This window comes from Coenobita brevimanus, chromosome 80, assembly GCF_032717465.1.
Source record: "Coenobita brevimanus isolate Jiangsu-jjx chromosome 80, ASM3271746v2, whole genome shotgun sequence".
NCBI lineage: Eukaryota > Metazoa > Arthropoda > Malacostraca > Decapoda > Coenobitidae > Coenobita > Coenobita brevimanus.
This window is the reverse complement of record NC_137033.1, coordinates 59,008,096-59,024,852: the sequence shown is the minus strand read 5'-3', so window position 1 is coordinate 59,024,852 and position 16,757 is coordinate 59,008,096. Positions and strand designations below refer to the sequence as shown.

The 16,757-nt window shown below is 41.1% G+C and overlaps 1 non-coding gene across 1 annotated transcript; it reads left to right on the top strand.

Moving 5' to 3' along the window:
- The first annotated feature begins 13,819 nt into the window (after positions 1–13,819).
- Positions 13,820–13,938, top strand: LOC145409441 (5S ribosomal RNA). The gene has a single exon (XR_013899097.1). It is a non-coding gene; the product is annotated as a 5S ribosomal RNA (ribosomal RNA).
- Positions 13,939–16,757: the final 2,819 nt, after the last annotated feature.

The window sequence follows — 16,757 nt, the reverse complement described above, 5'->3', positions numbered from 1 at the left end:
TCTGCGATAGGAATGAAGGTCAGAATAATTCACAGCACATCAAAAACCATCAGAAATACATTGGTTTCACCACCCAGGCCGCTGCGTGCCGGGCCGTCTGGCCTACTCCCCACGGCCTTGCACCAACAATCGCCTGCCCGCTGTCACCAGCAAACCCTTATATCCTAAGCTAAACTAAGCTAAGCCATAAAATTATATTTTTCCATGCCAAGAACAATGGGGGACCTGTGGGAAAGCAGGGTTTTGGGTGGGGAAAACACACAAAAACGAGTGATTTCCGACTGAAACTGTTATCAAATTCAAACCGAAAACACTAAAATCCTTCGGAAAAATGAAATTTTAAGCTTCTTAGGGAGTCCGTGTTTGCTAACTGGGGGGCTTCGCCCCCCAGACCCCCCAGCCCTGGCCGTGCTTTCTAACTGGGGGGCTTTGCCCCCCAGACCCCCCCTGACATTAACCAAACCTCATCTAACCTAACCTAACCGGGTGTAAATACAAAATATTGCCTTTATTCACCAGTTTACAGCTCATGAAGTACTTACGCTAATTTTGCAGGCTTCACAGATCGTGGCTGGAGACGAACTGACTTTCAAATCCTGCGGGACCCTAGCGTATCTGAAATTCAAATTTGCGCGCCAGTTGTATCAGTTTGAACTTCATGCATGAGCAGATAGCACGTGACGTAACAGTAGACACATGCTTTAGCCCCACCCATAAGTCACGTGAACCGTGACGTGATGGTAGACACACGCGAGACAGGACCACAATGCATTAGGCACGCGCCGCGATGGGTCTCACGTATCGCCAGACTATGTAGAGAGTAATTTTTCGGAAAATTTTCAAAAATCTTTTTTCGCGTTAATATTCATTTGCGGAAGTTGTTTCTAGGGTTCAAAATGTTCGCAATGGTGAGATTTAGATATCTGTAAGAGTAAAATTGAGATTCCAAATCCCTGTGCACTTGTAAAATAATTCTAAAATAACCATATTTTGGAGTGAAGAATTATAAAGATATAGTTACTGGGGAAAAAAAAAAAAAAAAAAAAAAAGCCTGCCATTACAACTGACCCCACCTTCCAGCCTCCACCTACAATCCACCATCCTCTTTTCGGCCAGTACGAGGCTGAAAGACACGTCAAAGAGGGGCAGCCCCACCTACTGGTCATATCGATGCCACCACGTGAAGGTGTCCCTCACCAGTACCAATGGTTTCATGTAATACAAGGATTTTTTACTTCCCTGCTTCAACCTCTCTAAACACCATCAGTCAATACTCCACCTATCACCTTCTTCTATATATTCTTACTATTTCTCCTTAATCTTACTAACGTTAAATAAAAATAAAAATATTCACTTTCAAAATTTAAGCCGTCGGTGTTCCGAAAATTATAAAATTATTACACAAAGGCAGCTGTGGCCGGACGCCATGACACGTTGGTGACGTTGCTAGAGCCAGGGATTTGTAAATTGTATATTCAAAATTATATCTTGGCAGCTTTGGCAATATATATTAAGTGAAACTGATTATTTTTAAATAATACAATATATGAACAGGTAGATTTTTGCGTATATTTACATTTACCGTATCCACTGGTTATTGTATTGTTTTGCAACACGGAATTAAGCAATTTCATCGTTATACAAACCGTAAATGTATAATTATTGTTAATTCGTATGCAATATTAGTGACAATGACATCATTCGAAAAATTTTTCGTATTGTTTTTACACTAAATTTAGTTACTGATAAAACTAAACAATTCCCCTTTTTGCTTCCTTCTGCCACCCTTCTTTCTCTGCTTCCCTCTTTCCATTTCTTTCTTGCCTTCCTCCTCTTTCCTCCAATGCCCTTTCTTTCATACCTTCTCCTTTCCTTCTTTCCCTTTCTTCATTCCTTCCATCCCTGCCTTCTTTCCTTCCACCTCATTTCCTTTCTCCCTGCCTTCTTTCTTTCCACTCTTCCTTTCTTTTTGCTTTCCTTCCTCCCTGCCTTATTCCCTTTCTTCTCTCCTAAATGCCTCTTCCTTTATTTACCTCGCTCCCTTCATCCCTGTCTCTCCTTCCTTCCCTTCTTCTACGCATTTTTCCCTCATTTCTCCATGTATGCTCCTTTCTTCTCTCCGCTTCATTAGTTCCTTCTTCCATTCCCTCATTTCATCCTTCCCATACTCTCCTGCTTGCCTTTACCCTTCATCATTCTCTCTCTCTCTCTCCCTTCTCTCACTCCCTCTTATTCCTTCCTTCATTCTGCCCTTCCTCCTCTTCTTTTTCACATCCTTCCTTCACTCACACACCTTGCCCTTCCTCTGTAATCTCCTGCAGTCAGTTTGTCTTCACCTGGCAAGAGTACAAACCTGTTACAGCTCAGATGATGGCCAAATGTGGTCAGACTAATGGGTTAGTTGAACTAGTAACCAAGGAAACTCATTCCCACTGCAGTTTGACTGGTGGCCTTCTCTCTGTCCCACCTCAGTTTGACTAGAAACTAAGGACTCTAATTCCCCACTTCAGTCTGACTAGTAACCATGGACTCAATCCTACCTGACTAGTGACCAAGGAGACTGCTTTCCACGTCTGACTCACCAAGAAGACTGATTCCCACCTGTCTGACTAGTAACCAAGGACTCATTTTCACCTGATTCCTACTTGTTTGACTAGTAACCAAGGACTCTCATTCTCACTTGATTCCCACCTCAGTTTGGCCAGTACAGTGACTCATTCTCACCTAATAGCCAAGACACTGAGTTCATGCAACCACAGCTCGGTAGGCCTGTTAAAGTATTAAGCAGCCCACTTTTGTCAGCTGAAAACATGCTATACCCATCTATCATTGCCCTGGTGGTGGAGAGGGACGCCTTCACATGATGGCACTGATGTAAATGCCTGGTTATGCAATAGTCCTTTAACTTCCTCACTTTGCCCTGAAAAAAGTCTGGTAATACACAGGAAGAGGAGAACACTAGCCTGCAGTCCACCAGGTTTACAGCATGATGTGACAAAAATAGCCAGCCATATTTTACCCTCTTTAAGGCATAAAGGATGAGGCTAGGTTGGGGTAGTACGGTAAACTTATGGGTAAATATTGAAATGGATGTGACAGAAAGTATTAGGAGAAATACTTTGAAATGCTTTGGCCATAAGCAGGTGATGGATAATGAAACTGATGATGAGAATGTATGTGAGGGAACTGGCAGGGAGAAGAAGGGGAGACCAAGGAAGATATGGAGGAACGGACTGGAGAGGATCGAGAACGAGAAACTGACTAAGAAAGTGTGAGTGAGTGAGGAATATGGGGAGAAGAGGGAAGGGAAACCATGGATGGCATGGAGGGATGGTAAAGAGAGGATTAAAAATAAGAAACTGATTGTATGTGAGTGAGGTTGAAGGGGAGAGGGGAAGAAGGAGACCAAGGATGAGATGGAGGGATGGTGTGGACAGGAGGGGGAGTGACCTGGAGGGGAAGACGGGGAGGGAGAGACTGAGGATGATGGAGTCAAGAGAATGGAGAATGAAAGACTGACTAGGAGACTGTATGTTGGTGAGGCAAAGGGGGTGATCAAAGATGAGGTTGAGGGATGGAATGGAGAGATATAGTATATGAGAAAGAGGTATATGAGTTGGAGGGAAAGCAGCCAAATGGCAAGAAGACAAAACTACATGGAGGTGATTTTATTTGTGGTCACCCCTTGAGTGATCAAGGTATCTGGCAGTAGACAGATAGGGCAAAATCAACTGCAAAAAAAACTCTGCAACATTTCATCATCATCATCATCCTTCCAAAATCTTTAACAATTCCTCCTCATCATCATCATCAACAACTCATCATGACATCTCTCTCCCAACTAAAGACAGGTGTGAGGTAGAGTCCAGAGAGCAGAGAAAGAGAAAGCATGATAGAGTAAAAATTAAATTGTCAAGCCTGAGGCTTAGATATAAGGTGGGAATGAGTCTCCTTAGTAACAAGTCAAACCAACCCTCTGCTCTGACCAAATTTAATCAACTGAACTGAGAGAGTTAGAAATCCTTGACAGATGATAGGAAACCAACTACACCATATCAGCCACGTACTCATGTGATGGTATGGTGGTGTTAGTGGTGATGGTGTGTTGTGGTGTAGTGGTGGTGGTGGGGTGTGGAGACTAGAGCAATTGTTCCTACACTTTTTCATTCTGTGGCCTCCTGAACTAAATATGATAACATCTGTGGCCTTCTTAACTAAATATGATAACATGTGTGGTCCCCTGGACTAAATTTTATAACATCTGTGACTCCATGGAATAAGTACAGTAATATGTGTTCCCCCCTATACTAAACAATAATGTCAGCATTCTAAGTACAATATAATCTCTAAATCTGGTAGCATCTGTGGCTCCCTGGACCAAATATGGTAACTGTGGCCTCCCTTGACTAAATACGATAACACCTGTGACCCCCTTCGACTAAGTATGATAACACCTATGGCACCCTGGACTAAGTACGATAACATCGGTGGCCCCCTGCACTAAATATGATAACATCTGTAGCCCCCTGGACTAAATACGACAACATTTGTGGCCCCTTGGACTAAACACGATAACATTTGTGGACCCTTGGACTAAATATGGTAATATCTGTAGACCCATGGACTAAATATATCATATGTGCCCCACCCTCTGTATGTTCCTTTGAAGATGCAAACAAATCAACATCACTTGAGTGATCAGGCTGGGCAAATGATTATAACAACTCTTGTGATTAAAAATAAATATAGTATGCATGCACAAAAAAGACCACTTGGAAAATGAATTGACTACTTAGTGGTAAACTTAAAATTGCATTTTTGCTACCAAGTGGGGTATCAGTAATTGAGGCACAAAAAGGGTAAAGAAGAGGTATCTTCTATGTAGAACTGATTATGCTTTTTCAACTCAATGCTAAACATGTTTAAAGACACTAGTTTGCAGAGAAAGAAAAGATTGAAACACTTTGCCAAGTTACTGATATTGGCTCCTGGATAGTGACCCATTCTCATGCCACACACCGTCAAGTTTTCACAGAAGCGTTTATGACAAATGTGTCATTTCTACATTTTAGGTACTGATTCTCCACTGCCTCTAGCAGTGCTCTGCAAAAGATGACTCACAGAAAAAAAAAATCCTCTCAAATACTGTCTCTGGGAAATTATAAAATCCTACCACCAGTGACTTCAGATACTTATGCTTAGCTCACAGTTCCCCTGATGAAGGCCCATGGCCCCACATCTGGGAACCACTGCTTTGGATAATGACACCATACTGCCACCTTCACCATATCGCCAGCTACAGACTCAGCAAACTTATCGTCCCTTTGTGACTATGAAATGGTTTCACTTAGGTAAAGAACACTAAGGCAGCACCTACATGTGGCAGCATTGTACGGAGCAAAGCAGCTCTGGTGCCCACCTGGGAAGCTAAGCCTCCTCATATTTCCCTGCACCTTGCCATGGGGAAGGGCCCTTGTCTGACCCTGGTGAGGCACTGTTTATCACAAGGGGTACCAGTTCCCTATACTGTGTACTTACTATACCAGTACTGTACCTGTAGGTCCTACACTGATGAGGTACTGCCTGTCACAATGAGGTGCTGGTTCCCTTCACAGTGTATGTACTGTACTGTACCTGTAGGATGACACAAATGAAGCAAGTTGACAGGTCTGCTCGGACAGACAGAATGGGGTTGAGCAACATCAGCAACACTTGTGGTGATGGCAGTATGCTGGTGGTGTGTGTGGTGGCTATAGAGTAATAATATAACTACCACACTCCCCCCAACCCCCTCCACCACAACCACAAGTGTTGTAGTAGCAGCAGCTGGAACATAACCATTACACACAAACAATTCATATGATACTATTTTTAATTCCTTACCCTAATTACCTTCTATCTATTTTTACTCATATCTTTATATCAGATTTAGTCAGTTTTCACTTGGGACTAATATTCAGGTATATATATTTCTTTTACTGTAATCTCTTATGTATTTTGTTCATACTGCTGAGCAAATTTTATATTTGTATGATATGGTGTACTTAAGAAAACATAGAAATGTATTCAGATATTTCCCTGAACCAATACCTTGACATAAGTATACTGATAAAAAAAAAGATAATTGTTAATTAAAAGAATGCAGAAAAAGAGACTTATGAGAGGAAGAGATAAATGAAAATAAAGAGAACATAGAAAACAGACGTAGGAGATGAAGTCTAAGAAGAAACAGAACATAGAAAATGATATGAAGTACTGTATATCAGAAAATAGAACACAGAAAGAGATGAAGAATGGAAAGAAACACAGCAGACTTAGAGAACACAGAAAGACATGAAGTACCTCATAAGAGGAAAATTAACACGGAAAGAGAGGACAGAACATAGACAAAAGTTGTTGATGCTGAGTGATCCTGGTCTGTCTGGCCAAGTAGACCCATCAATCACAGGCAAGAAATTTCCCCTGTAGGGCCATCCCATGCAATGAACTGATGTTCTCTTGTGGTGCACATCGCCTTACCACAGCCAGGCACATGGAAGAGTGTGGAAGCTTGGTTCTGGAGGGATGGTGCATTTGTGTCTATTCACCCAGTACCAAACAGCTTCACATCATCCCGTTATTTGGTTACTACCCATCATTGCAAATGGTGTCCTGAGTTACATGACACCATCAGGCTTGTGACTCAATGTAGAGTCACCTTAGGAAGTAGGCAGCACTACATCAGGTGCATGGATGATGGCTGGCACCATCTACCACAAATGGTATAATGTAAAATGTGTGATTGAATATACACTCAAGTAACAATTTAATCGCGTTAACACAGATAATAATGTGCAGTATGGCAGTATGATATATTACAAAGATAGGCTACATTTAAATATATGACTGATTAACAAAACATTTGTGGTAGGTGGGGGCACTCACCATCCACTCACTCAATGTAGTGCTGCTCTCAGGTTTCTGCCCTTTCCTCTCCATCTTTCTTTCCTTCCATCCTCTTCTTTCTTTCTTTCCTCATCCTTCTGCCTACAGGTGACTTTACACTCCTTTTTCTATCTTTCTTTCCTTCATTCTTTCCTCTTCCTTCTGCCTGTGGGTGACTCTACAATGAGTGACAAGCCAAATGGTCTCCTGTGCACCAGGAAACCATTTATTATGCTGGGTGGTAACCATATAACCAAATTTTGACGCCTGGTGGTTTAGTGAGTAATTATTGCACTCCAATCGGATTGAGCTGGTGAAGGTTTATATCCAAGGGGTGGTTGGGGTTTATTGCTCACGTAATGCCACTCAGGGATGAGTGAGGCTGGTCACTCTCATCTTAAATGTCAGGACCACCTTGCCTAGCCCCGGGTTCCTATGCTCCTCATGGAGCAATGTAGGATTAGATGATGGATGGATTAACAGAACATACAGGTATTTACACCCAGATAGAGGACAAGTTTTGAACAAAAACAAACATTTTCAGGAAAAATAGAGTACAAGGCATGGTAATGGATACTCAAACAATGTGGCTGTAAAATATAAGAATTTTTTCCCACAACAGGAGTTGACAGTCGATGGAATATGTCCAATAAAGCTATGACCTCCATCTTTTTTTTTTTTTTTCCCCATACGGCTCTGGGCATAGGCTTTACGGCCTGCTCCCATGGCCCAGTAGTCCTCCTACATACCATACATCTCCACATGTCACCACTTCGATGCTAGCACCCACTGTCCATATTGAATATATGCTAGGGCTGTCTCATACAAGACTGGTGTATTGGTATTAATGGGGGTATTTTTACGACATGTCAGCAGGTCTTATGGTAGAACGGTAAAGTCTGCTTTTATGAAACTCAAATTCTTAAACTGTTCCCTGCCCCAGCAGGGATTCGAACCTGCGTCCATTAAGACTGCAGGCCACCTTTCTACCAATTCAGCCAGAGTAAATCAATTTAAGAAAAGTAATAATGAGACAGGGTAGTAGGTGGGGCCACTCACCATCTACTCACTTGATGTAGTGCTGCTCTGAGTGTCTGCCATTTCCTCCCTTCCTTCCTCTTTTGTCTTTCTTTCCTTCATTTTTTCTCATCTTTCTGCCTATGGGTGACTTTACACTCCCCCTTCTGTCTTTCTTTTCTTCACTCTTTCCTCTTCCTTCTGCCTATGGGTGACTCTACACTGAGTGACAAGCCAAAATGGTTTTCTGTACACCAGGAAGCCATTTATTATGCTGGGTGGTAACCATACAACCAAATTATGGCACCTGGTGGTTTAGTGGGTAATTAAGGTGCTCCAATTGGATTGAGCCTGTGTAGGTTTATATCCAAGGGATGGTTGGGGTTTATTGCTCATGTAATGCCACTCAGGGATGAGTAAGGCTGGTCACTCAGATCTTAAATGTCAAGACCAACTTGCCTAGCCCCAGGTTTCTACGCTTATAATGGGGCAGCACAGGACTGGATGATGGTATAATGAGATTTTTTTTTTTTTTTTTTTTTAACAGAATGGAGGAAAGAAAAACAAATGAATTAAAAAAAAAATAATCCATACACCAGATTACTGGTGTCCTCTGTTCATAAAATATCTGTAACAGTTAGACTTGAACAGCTGTTGGTTGAAATTTAGAGGGAAACAACTCTGGGGAAGCGAGTTCTAGACAGATGCAGTTCAGGGAATGAAAGAATTCTGACAGGCAGAAGTTCTGCAATATGGCTGAGTGACATTCCAGTCATGAGCACTATCATATGCCTGAGTAGAACGAGGGAAGGCATGGAGAGGTGGCACCATGGACGCAACTTCATCTGAGCATTTGCCCAAAAACATGTAACAACACTGGCTTTGATTATTGCTAAGTTACCAGACCAGCTTAAAAGGAGAGCAATAAAGCACTAACAGATGCAACTGATACTGTTCATTTATACTGTTGCGAAATACTGGTGAGTAATGTACTATAATATCAGTCTGCCCATATCATAAGTAATACATGTGTTCCACAATAATCTATTCCTTAAAACTAATAAAGTATATTAAGGGAGACAAGCAAATCAGCTTTATACACACCAATGGAACATTTAACATCAAACTTTTGTGATTAATGGTTTGAGTCCCAAGGGTGACTGGAGGTTTTTCTATCATGTAAAATTCTAACAGAGGCACAGGCTGCTCTCTTACCCTTAAATGCTCTGGACTACAGTAGCCTGGCTTTGGATTCCTACTCTCTGAAGAGGGCAAAATGGGATTGGCTTTCACTACTTTCACTATGAACATAATAGAAAAAAAATGTGGATTTAGTACAGTATATGTATGACTGCACAATACTGTATACATAGTTATGCATAAAATAAAGCATCAACTTCTTCAATCCAACGGTCTGTTTTATTCTTGCTATATCCAAATGATATTTATTCAGCGGTGGATGGACTTTACCAATAATGAGGGGCTTCGATACAGCCTTCATCAACCCCAGCCCTACCTGGATACTCTTTTCACCTAAATAAAATCATCTGTAGTTTATTCTGTGAAACCAGGCAGAGATTTTCATTCTTCTGCAACTTTTCTGTCTCTCAATGATAAAGTAAAAATTACTAAAGCTGCACAGCCATTTTCAGAGCACCTCTTTGTGACTAGCACCATATTCCAGTGTTAATCACTTGTTACTACTCAGCATTCAACACACAGAGAGGGCAACTGTATGCCTGGTTAATGTGAAGAGTATAACGGCAGCAAGAAAAAAAACAATTTACATCCTTGGGCTCATGCAGGTACAAAACTGAAGAAGAGTTATCATCATGATCATGATCATCATCATCATAATCTCTACATCAGCGCTTTCAACCCAAAAATGTACTGTACAGGTTACATTATTTTTCTTACCTTCTGATGATTTTATTAAGTTTATAGGTGGCAATTCTATATGAAGGGATTAAATACTTTAAATAACCTTTCCCTACCTGGACGTTCTTTTTACCTACATAAAATCATGTAGCAGAAGCAAAAATAATATACATCCTTGGGTTAGAGAAGCTTATGAAAGAGGAGTAGTAAAGTTAATAATTATCATCATCATTGTGTTAATATCTTCAACCCAAGGATAATGTTTATGAGAATGGAGCGAAGTTAATGCAATAATAAATACCATCATTATAATCATCATCCTCATTTTTAGGTTATCATCATTATCATCATCTTTACATGAATGTCTTCCATCCAAAAACGTATTGCATTTACTTTTTGCTACCTCCAGATGATTATATTCAGTTTACAAAGGCAATTCTACATGGAGATGATTAGATACAGCCTTCATTAACCACTTCACTACTTGGATGATCTTCTCAGCAAAATAAAAGTCTCAGGAACAAGAATGAGATACAGTAGAAAATATATATTTTGGTTAAGGGGAAAATATTCAATTAATGAAAAGATTATAGCAATATTTTGCATTATATTGATTCCTTCAACCCAGGGATGATATCACCATCATCATCATCATCATCAACATCACCAGTATCATCATTCAGACCTCTTTTCCCAACCCAAGGTTGGGTGAGGAAGGGTTCAGAGAGCCAGAAAGAATTGAGAGAATGAGATACTAACCAAAGTTTGCCCAGTTGAATGAGTCACACTCCCATTCACTCACCATTCAAACCCCCTAGAATCCTGGCCCCAATGATATTGTATATTCTATTTTTGCTACCTCCAGACACTTTCATTCACCTTTAATGAGATGCCTCCAAGTGAAGAGGCTACAGTATGTAGATACTGTATATCCTTCACTAACCCCATCACTATCTGGGTGTTCTTTTCAACTCAATAATAATACTGTAACAACAAGAATTTAGGAGAAAAGTATATCCAGTATATCCTGGGAACAAAAGCAGTTTACAAGGCACTGTCTGCCAAAGTAGGGCAGCTGTTTGTTTGTGGTCTGTACATCTGCTTCACCAACCAGACAGAGGTAGTGCAACAACAACAAAAGTGAAGCAAAATTAATGTAAACACTGCCCTAGGCTTCACATTATTCCTCTCCAGATGATGTCTTTCCTGTACCACATGCCTGTTATACAGTATAAAGCTGATTTTATTCAATTTAGGAGACAGTAAACTGGCAGAGTTAGATACAGCTTAGATTTTGAACTGGTAGAGTTAGATAAAATCTAGATTTTGAACTGATGGAGTCAGATACAGCCTCAATTTTGAACTGGTGGAGTTTGATACAGCCTAGACTTTGAACTGGTGGAGTTTGATACAGCCTAGATTTTGAACTGGTGGAATTAGAAACAGCCTACAATTTGAACCAACAAACATATGATTATTAGCCTGAGTGTTAATGCTGTCACTGTTAACAGTCTCATGGTTGGCATAACTCAAGTACTTTATTCCAGCTAACAAAAAATTATGGTATATTCAGCTGAGAGTGAGCAATAGAAGCCTGTGTGTGTTAACATCACCAGCATTAACCCTGTCTTGGAAGGATAATTCTAGCAATCTGTTCCACTTAGACAACTATATTCAGCTGGAGTGAGTCATAGGAGTCTTACTGTTTAATATCTGTCTATTGCCTGATGTCATCACATACAGTATATGGAGTTACATTATACCATGCTTGGGAGATGAGATAAATCTAGCACTTCTAGCAAACAGACAATTATATTCAGCTCAGAGTGGGCCATAGGAGTCTGAGTGCTTAATACCTAGGTATATATTATCTGCCATCACCACATACAATGCATGGAGTTACGCTATGTTACAGTTCGTTAATTTGCATTTAGACCACTGAACATGCTGTGTGGGTGTTATCATTCACTGCATGGCAAGAGTTTGTATGTCCTAATTTTGATCCATTTCCCTACTCATATCACTATCCTCTCTCCTGCTTTTTTATTTCTATCATGTGTAGTGTTTCACCATTCGGTCCTTGATCCTTTACCCTGCTTTTATGTTTTTATCATAAGTAGCATTTCCCTATTCAGTCCCCTATCCTCCACTACGCTTCTATGTTTCTGTCATGTGAAGCATTTCCTTACATAAACCCGTATCCTTTACCCTGCTTTTATACTGTATATCAATCATGTGTAGCACTTCCTTGTTCAGTCCCCTATCCTCTATCCTGCCTTTATACTGTATATCAATCATGTGTAGCATTTCCCTATTCAGTCCCCTATCCTCTATTCTGCTTTTATACTGTATATTAATCATGTGCAACATTTCCCTATTCAGTCCCCTATCCTCTATTCTGCTTTTATACTGTACTTCTGTCATGTGTAGCATTTCCTTACTCAGTCCCCTATCCTCTATCAAGCTGTCATACTGTATACCTATCATGTGTAGCATTTCGTTACTCAGTCCCTTATTCTCTATCTTGCTTTGACATTAACATGTGTATGTACTTTAATTCAATGGTATGTGTCTGTTATGTCAGATCTTGAGCCACTTCCTTACTCAGTCCCCTATCCTCCATTCTGCTTTAATTTTTTTTTCTCTTGTTGTTGTTGTTTATTTGTTTTTTATACAGAGAAGGAACCAAAAGTTTTAGGGCCACCAAACTGTAAAAAAAAAAGAAAGAAAGAAGAAAGAAAATAGTGCCAAATTCAAATTTCTTTCACCCAAGGCCAAGTGTCCATGTGTCAAAATATTGAGCCATTTCCCTCTTCATAATGGGATTATGGCATCTGGCAATAGATACAGTAGACAGATAGATAGATATTGGTAACCCACAGGTCTCCACACTCAGCCCATGCCTTCCTTGATCTGCCTTGGGGCATTATTCCCTTGACACTGAAACCTGTCACTCTCCTCATGCAGTCAGTCCTGTTCCAACTCAGTAACAACCTCTCCTCCCACTACACACCATCCTATCTATCTATAGCCTGATAAAAAAAAAAAAAATGCAGTATATATATTTATATATATATATATACAGACAGACAGACAGATAGATAGATAGATAGATAGACAGATAGACAAACAGACAGACAGACATCACCTGCACATTGCCTTGTCCTCTGCCATTTGGCTGCCTTCCCTCCAACTCGCACCACCCTCTCTCATATATCTCTCCACTCCATCCCTCCATCTCATCCATGGTCTCCCTCTCCACCTCACTCACATACACTCTTTTAATCAGTCTCTCATTCTCCATCGTCTCCACATAATAATCCACTGCTTTATTAAACCAGTCTGAGAGTGTTAATACTGACTGTTGTATGGGACTGATATAACCAAGTGCAGTCAAGTCTGTCCCGACTAATTAATCCTTCCTCCCACAACACAACATACTGCCTAACTTAATTCACTACTTTATTCTAACACCTGAGTGAGAATACAAGCCTGAGAGTGTTAATACTACCCATATATGCTTCCCTGCATTATACTCTAACCTTCCTCCCACAACACAACATACTGCCTAACTTAATTCACTACTTTATTCTAACACCTGAGTGAGAATACAAGCCTGAGAGTGTTAATACTACCCATATATGCTTCCCTGCATTATACTGACTCTAACATTTCTCCCACAACACACCATCCTGTATTATATACTTCACTACCTTAGTATTCAAGTTGTGGAAGTGGCCCAATTCCATCAGATGAAAAACACTACCTGCTCCACTCTCACTTACTCTCAGGGTTAATTTCTTTCTAGCAATCTAGATGCCCAACTTTACAAGGAGACTGACAACTTGACATGATAGCAAAAATAGATATAAACAGACATGAACAGATATGGACAGATCATTTCCAGGCTCTAAGTGTGTATCATGACTGAAAATATGACACTTTTTTTTTTTTCCCCAAGTCAAAGTATAAAGATGAAGGGACACTATATATATTCTTAGGCAATGGCCATACCACGTTGAGTACACCGCTTCCTGTCCGATCAGCGAAGTTAAGCAACGTTGGGTCTGGTTAGTACTTGGATGGGTGACCGCCTGGGAACACCAGATGCTGTTGGCATCCCTACATGTCAAGTGGGGTTGGTGGAGGATTAGTGCCCCTCCCTGTAAAACAATTAACTCTAAGCCCTTGGCCACCCCGTCTGGGATACATGGCGTCTGGCAATGAATGAATGAAAAAAAGAATTTCTGCCACATGTAAACAGAATCAAAGTCTATGCTGAGACTCACAAATGATTAAAAATAACATTACACATCTTAGGTTTCCTTATTTTCAACAGTTTCTAGCAACTCCTAGGAAGTAATTAACTGGCTTTAGTACTTAGCTATACAAATGTCTCTCAACTTCCATCATGTCCTTTGACAGAATTGACTGGTTCATCAAAATACTATTGGCAGTGCTGAAAGGATGGATGGTGGACTGCATGATGGGGAAACATCAACCAGCAGTCCAGTGGGTTCACATTTATATGAGCCTGGAGCCACTACAACAACAATGGTTCAATAAAAGAAGTCTATCTATCTATCTATCTATTGCCAGACGCCTCAATCCCATTTGGGGAGGCCACAAACAAATCACCTCCACATCACTCTGTCCTCCGCCATTTCACTGCCCTGCTCCCAACTCACACCCCCCTCTCTCATATACCTCTCCACCCCATCCCTTCATCTCATCCTCAGCCTCCACCCTCCCTCTTCCCCCCTCCACCTCACTCAAATACACTCTCTTCGTCAGTCTTTCACCCTCCATCCTCTCCACATGGCCAAACCACCTCAGTGTGTTCCTCATAATGCTTCCTATCACATCCACATCCACACCACAACGTTCCTTTATATCCTCATTTGTCAGCCTGTCTCTCCATGTGACTCCACAGGCTCCTCTTAAATAACTCATTTCCACTGCTCTCACTCTTGACTTGTGTCCTTCCAACAACATCCAAGCTTCACTTCCATACGTTAGAGTTGGTATCACAATACTGTCATGTAGTAACTTTTTCACTTCCATGCTCACTTCCCTGTTTCTTATCACAGCTTTCAAAGAACCAGCAACCTTTCTTCCCTGCTGTACCCTTTCAAGAACTTCACCCTCCAAACCTCCATCCTTACTCATCACACTACCCAAGTACTTAAACGTACTCACATTTTCCAATTCCTCACCATCCAACCTCGCTGTACATTCACTGACCTCACCTCTCTCAAAGACCATCACTTTACTCTTCCCTACATTCACCTTTAGATTCCGTTTCTTACACACTCTCCCAAACTCATCCACCAAGCCTTGCAGCTCCCCTTCGTCTTCACTTAACAACACAGTATCATCTGCAAACAACAGTACAGGGAGTTTCCAAACACTATCCTCTCTCACCAGGGCCACTCCAACATCCACTACCCTACCTTGTACCTCTTTTATTACCCCATCCATGTACAGACTGAACAACCATGGAGACATGACACATCCCTGTTTCAACCCAACCTTCAAAGAGAAAATTTCACTTAGTTCACCATCCACAAGCACAGCAGCCTTAGCATCATCATACATACTCTTCACAGCATTCAACAACTTCCCATCTACTCCATATATTCTTAATACTTTCCACAATCCTTGTCTATCCACCCTGTCATATGCTTTCTCCAAATCCATGAAAGCCGCATACAACTTCTTTCCCTTCTCTAGAAACTTTTCCACTAAAGATCTAAGAATGAATATCTGATCTACACAACCTCTTCCCTTCCTAAAGCCTCCCTGTTATTCTCCAACTAATTCCTCTATTCTTTCTCTAACTCTATCAATAAGTATCCTACCATACACTTTTCCTATTATACTAAGAAGACAAATACCCCCATGATTACCACACACTTCTTTTTCCCCTTTTCCTTTGTACAAGCGAATAATTATACTTGACTTCCAATCCTCCGGGACTCTACCTTCCTCCCAGGCCAATCTGCACATCTTCCACATCCATTCTACTACTATCTCTCCCCCATGCTTCAGCATTTCACCACACACTCCATCAATTCCTGGGGCTTTCCCAGATTTAACTTTCTTCACTGCTTCCACAACTTCTATCCTAATGATTTCTTCCTGTCTTCTCACCTCCCTCCTTCTCCCAGCCATTCCCCAGCCACTTATACTCGCATTACTTCCATCCTGTATGTCCAACAATTCCTTAAAGTGTTCTCTCCATCTGCTCACTTTTTCTCCCATCTCCACTAGTAATCTACCATTTTTATCTTTCACTCCACTGCTAACCTCACTTCCACCCTGTCTTACTCTCTTCACCTCTTTCCAGAACATTTCCTTACAGTCCCTCCACTTTACACTCAAATTCCTTCCAAATTCCTCATCTACTCTCTTCTTACTATCTCTTACTAATCTTTTCACCTCTCTCTTTCTTTCTACATATAACTCTCTCTTCCGCCTCTCAACTTCTTCCACGCCCCTATTTCTCATCCATTCATTGTACGCTTTCTTCTTTTGTGCCACAGCCTGTCTCACCTCTTCAGTCCACCACGCTGTTCCTTGCACCCCCCTCCGTCTTCTCTTCCTCCCATACACCACATCACATGCTGCACATACTGTATTTCTTCTGTAAATATCCTGCACACACCTTCCACGTCCCCCATCTACTCCAATTCATATTTGCCCAATTGTTCCTCCGCTTCTCTCTTATACTCTGCCGTTTTCTCATCCTCTTGTAACCTTTCCACTCTCCTTGCAACTACTCCTTCCTCTTTTCTTTCCCTTCTTCTATTTCTCCATCTTACTTGGATCCTAATTCTGGCCACCACCAAGTAGTGGTCAGAAAGTCCACTCCCCCAACCTCTATAAGCTCTTGCATCCATTACACATCTTCGCATCCTTTCATCTACAAACACATA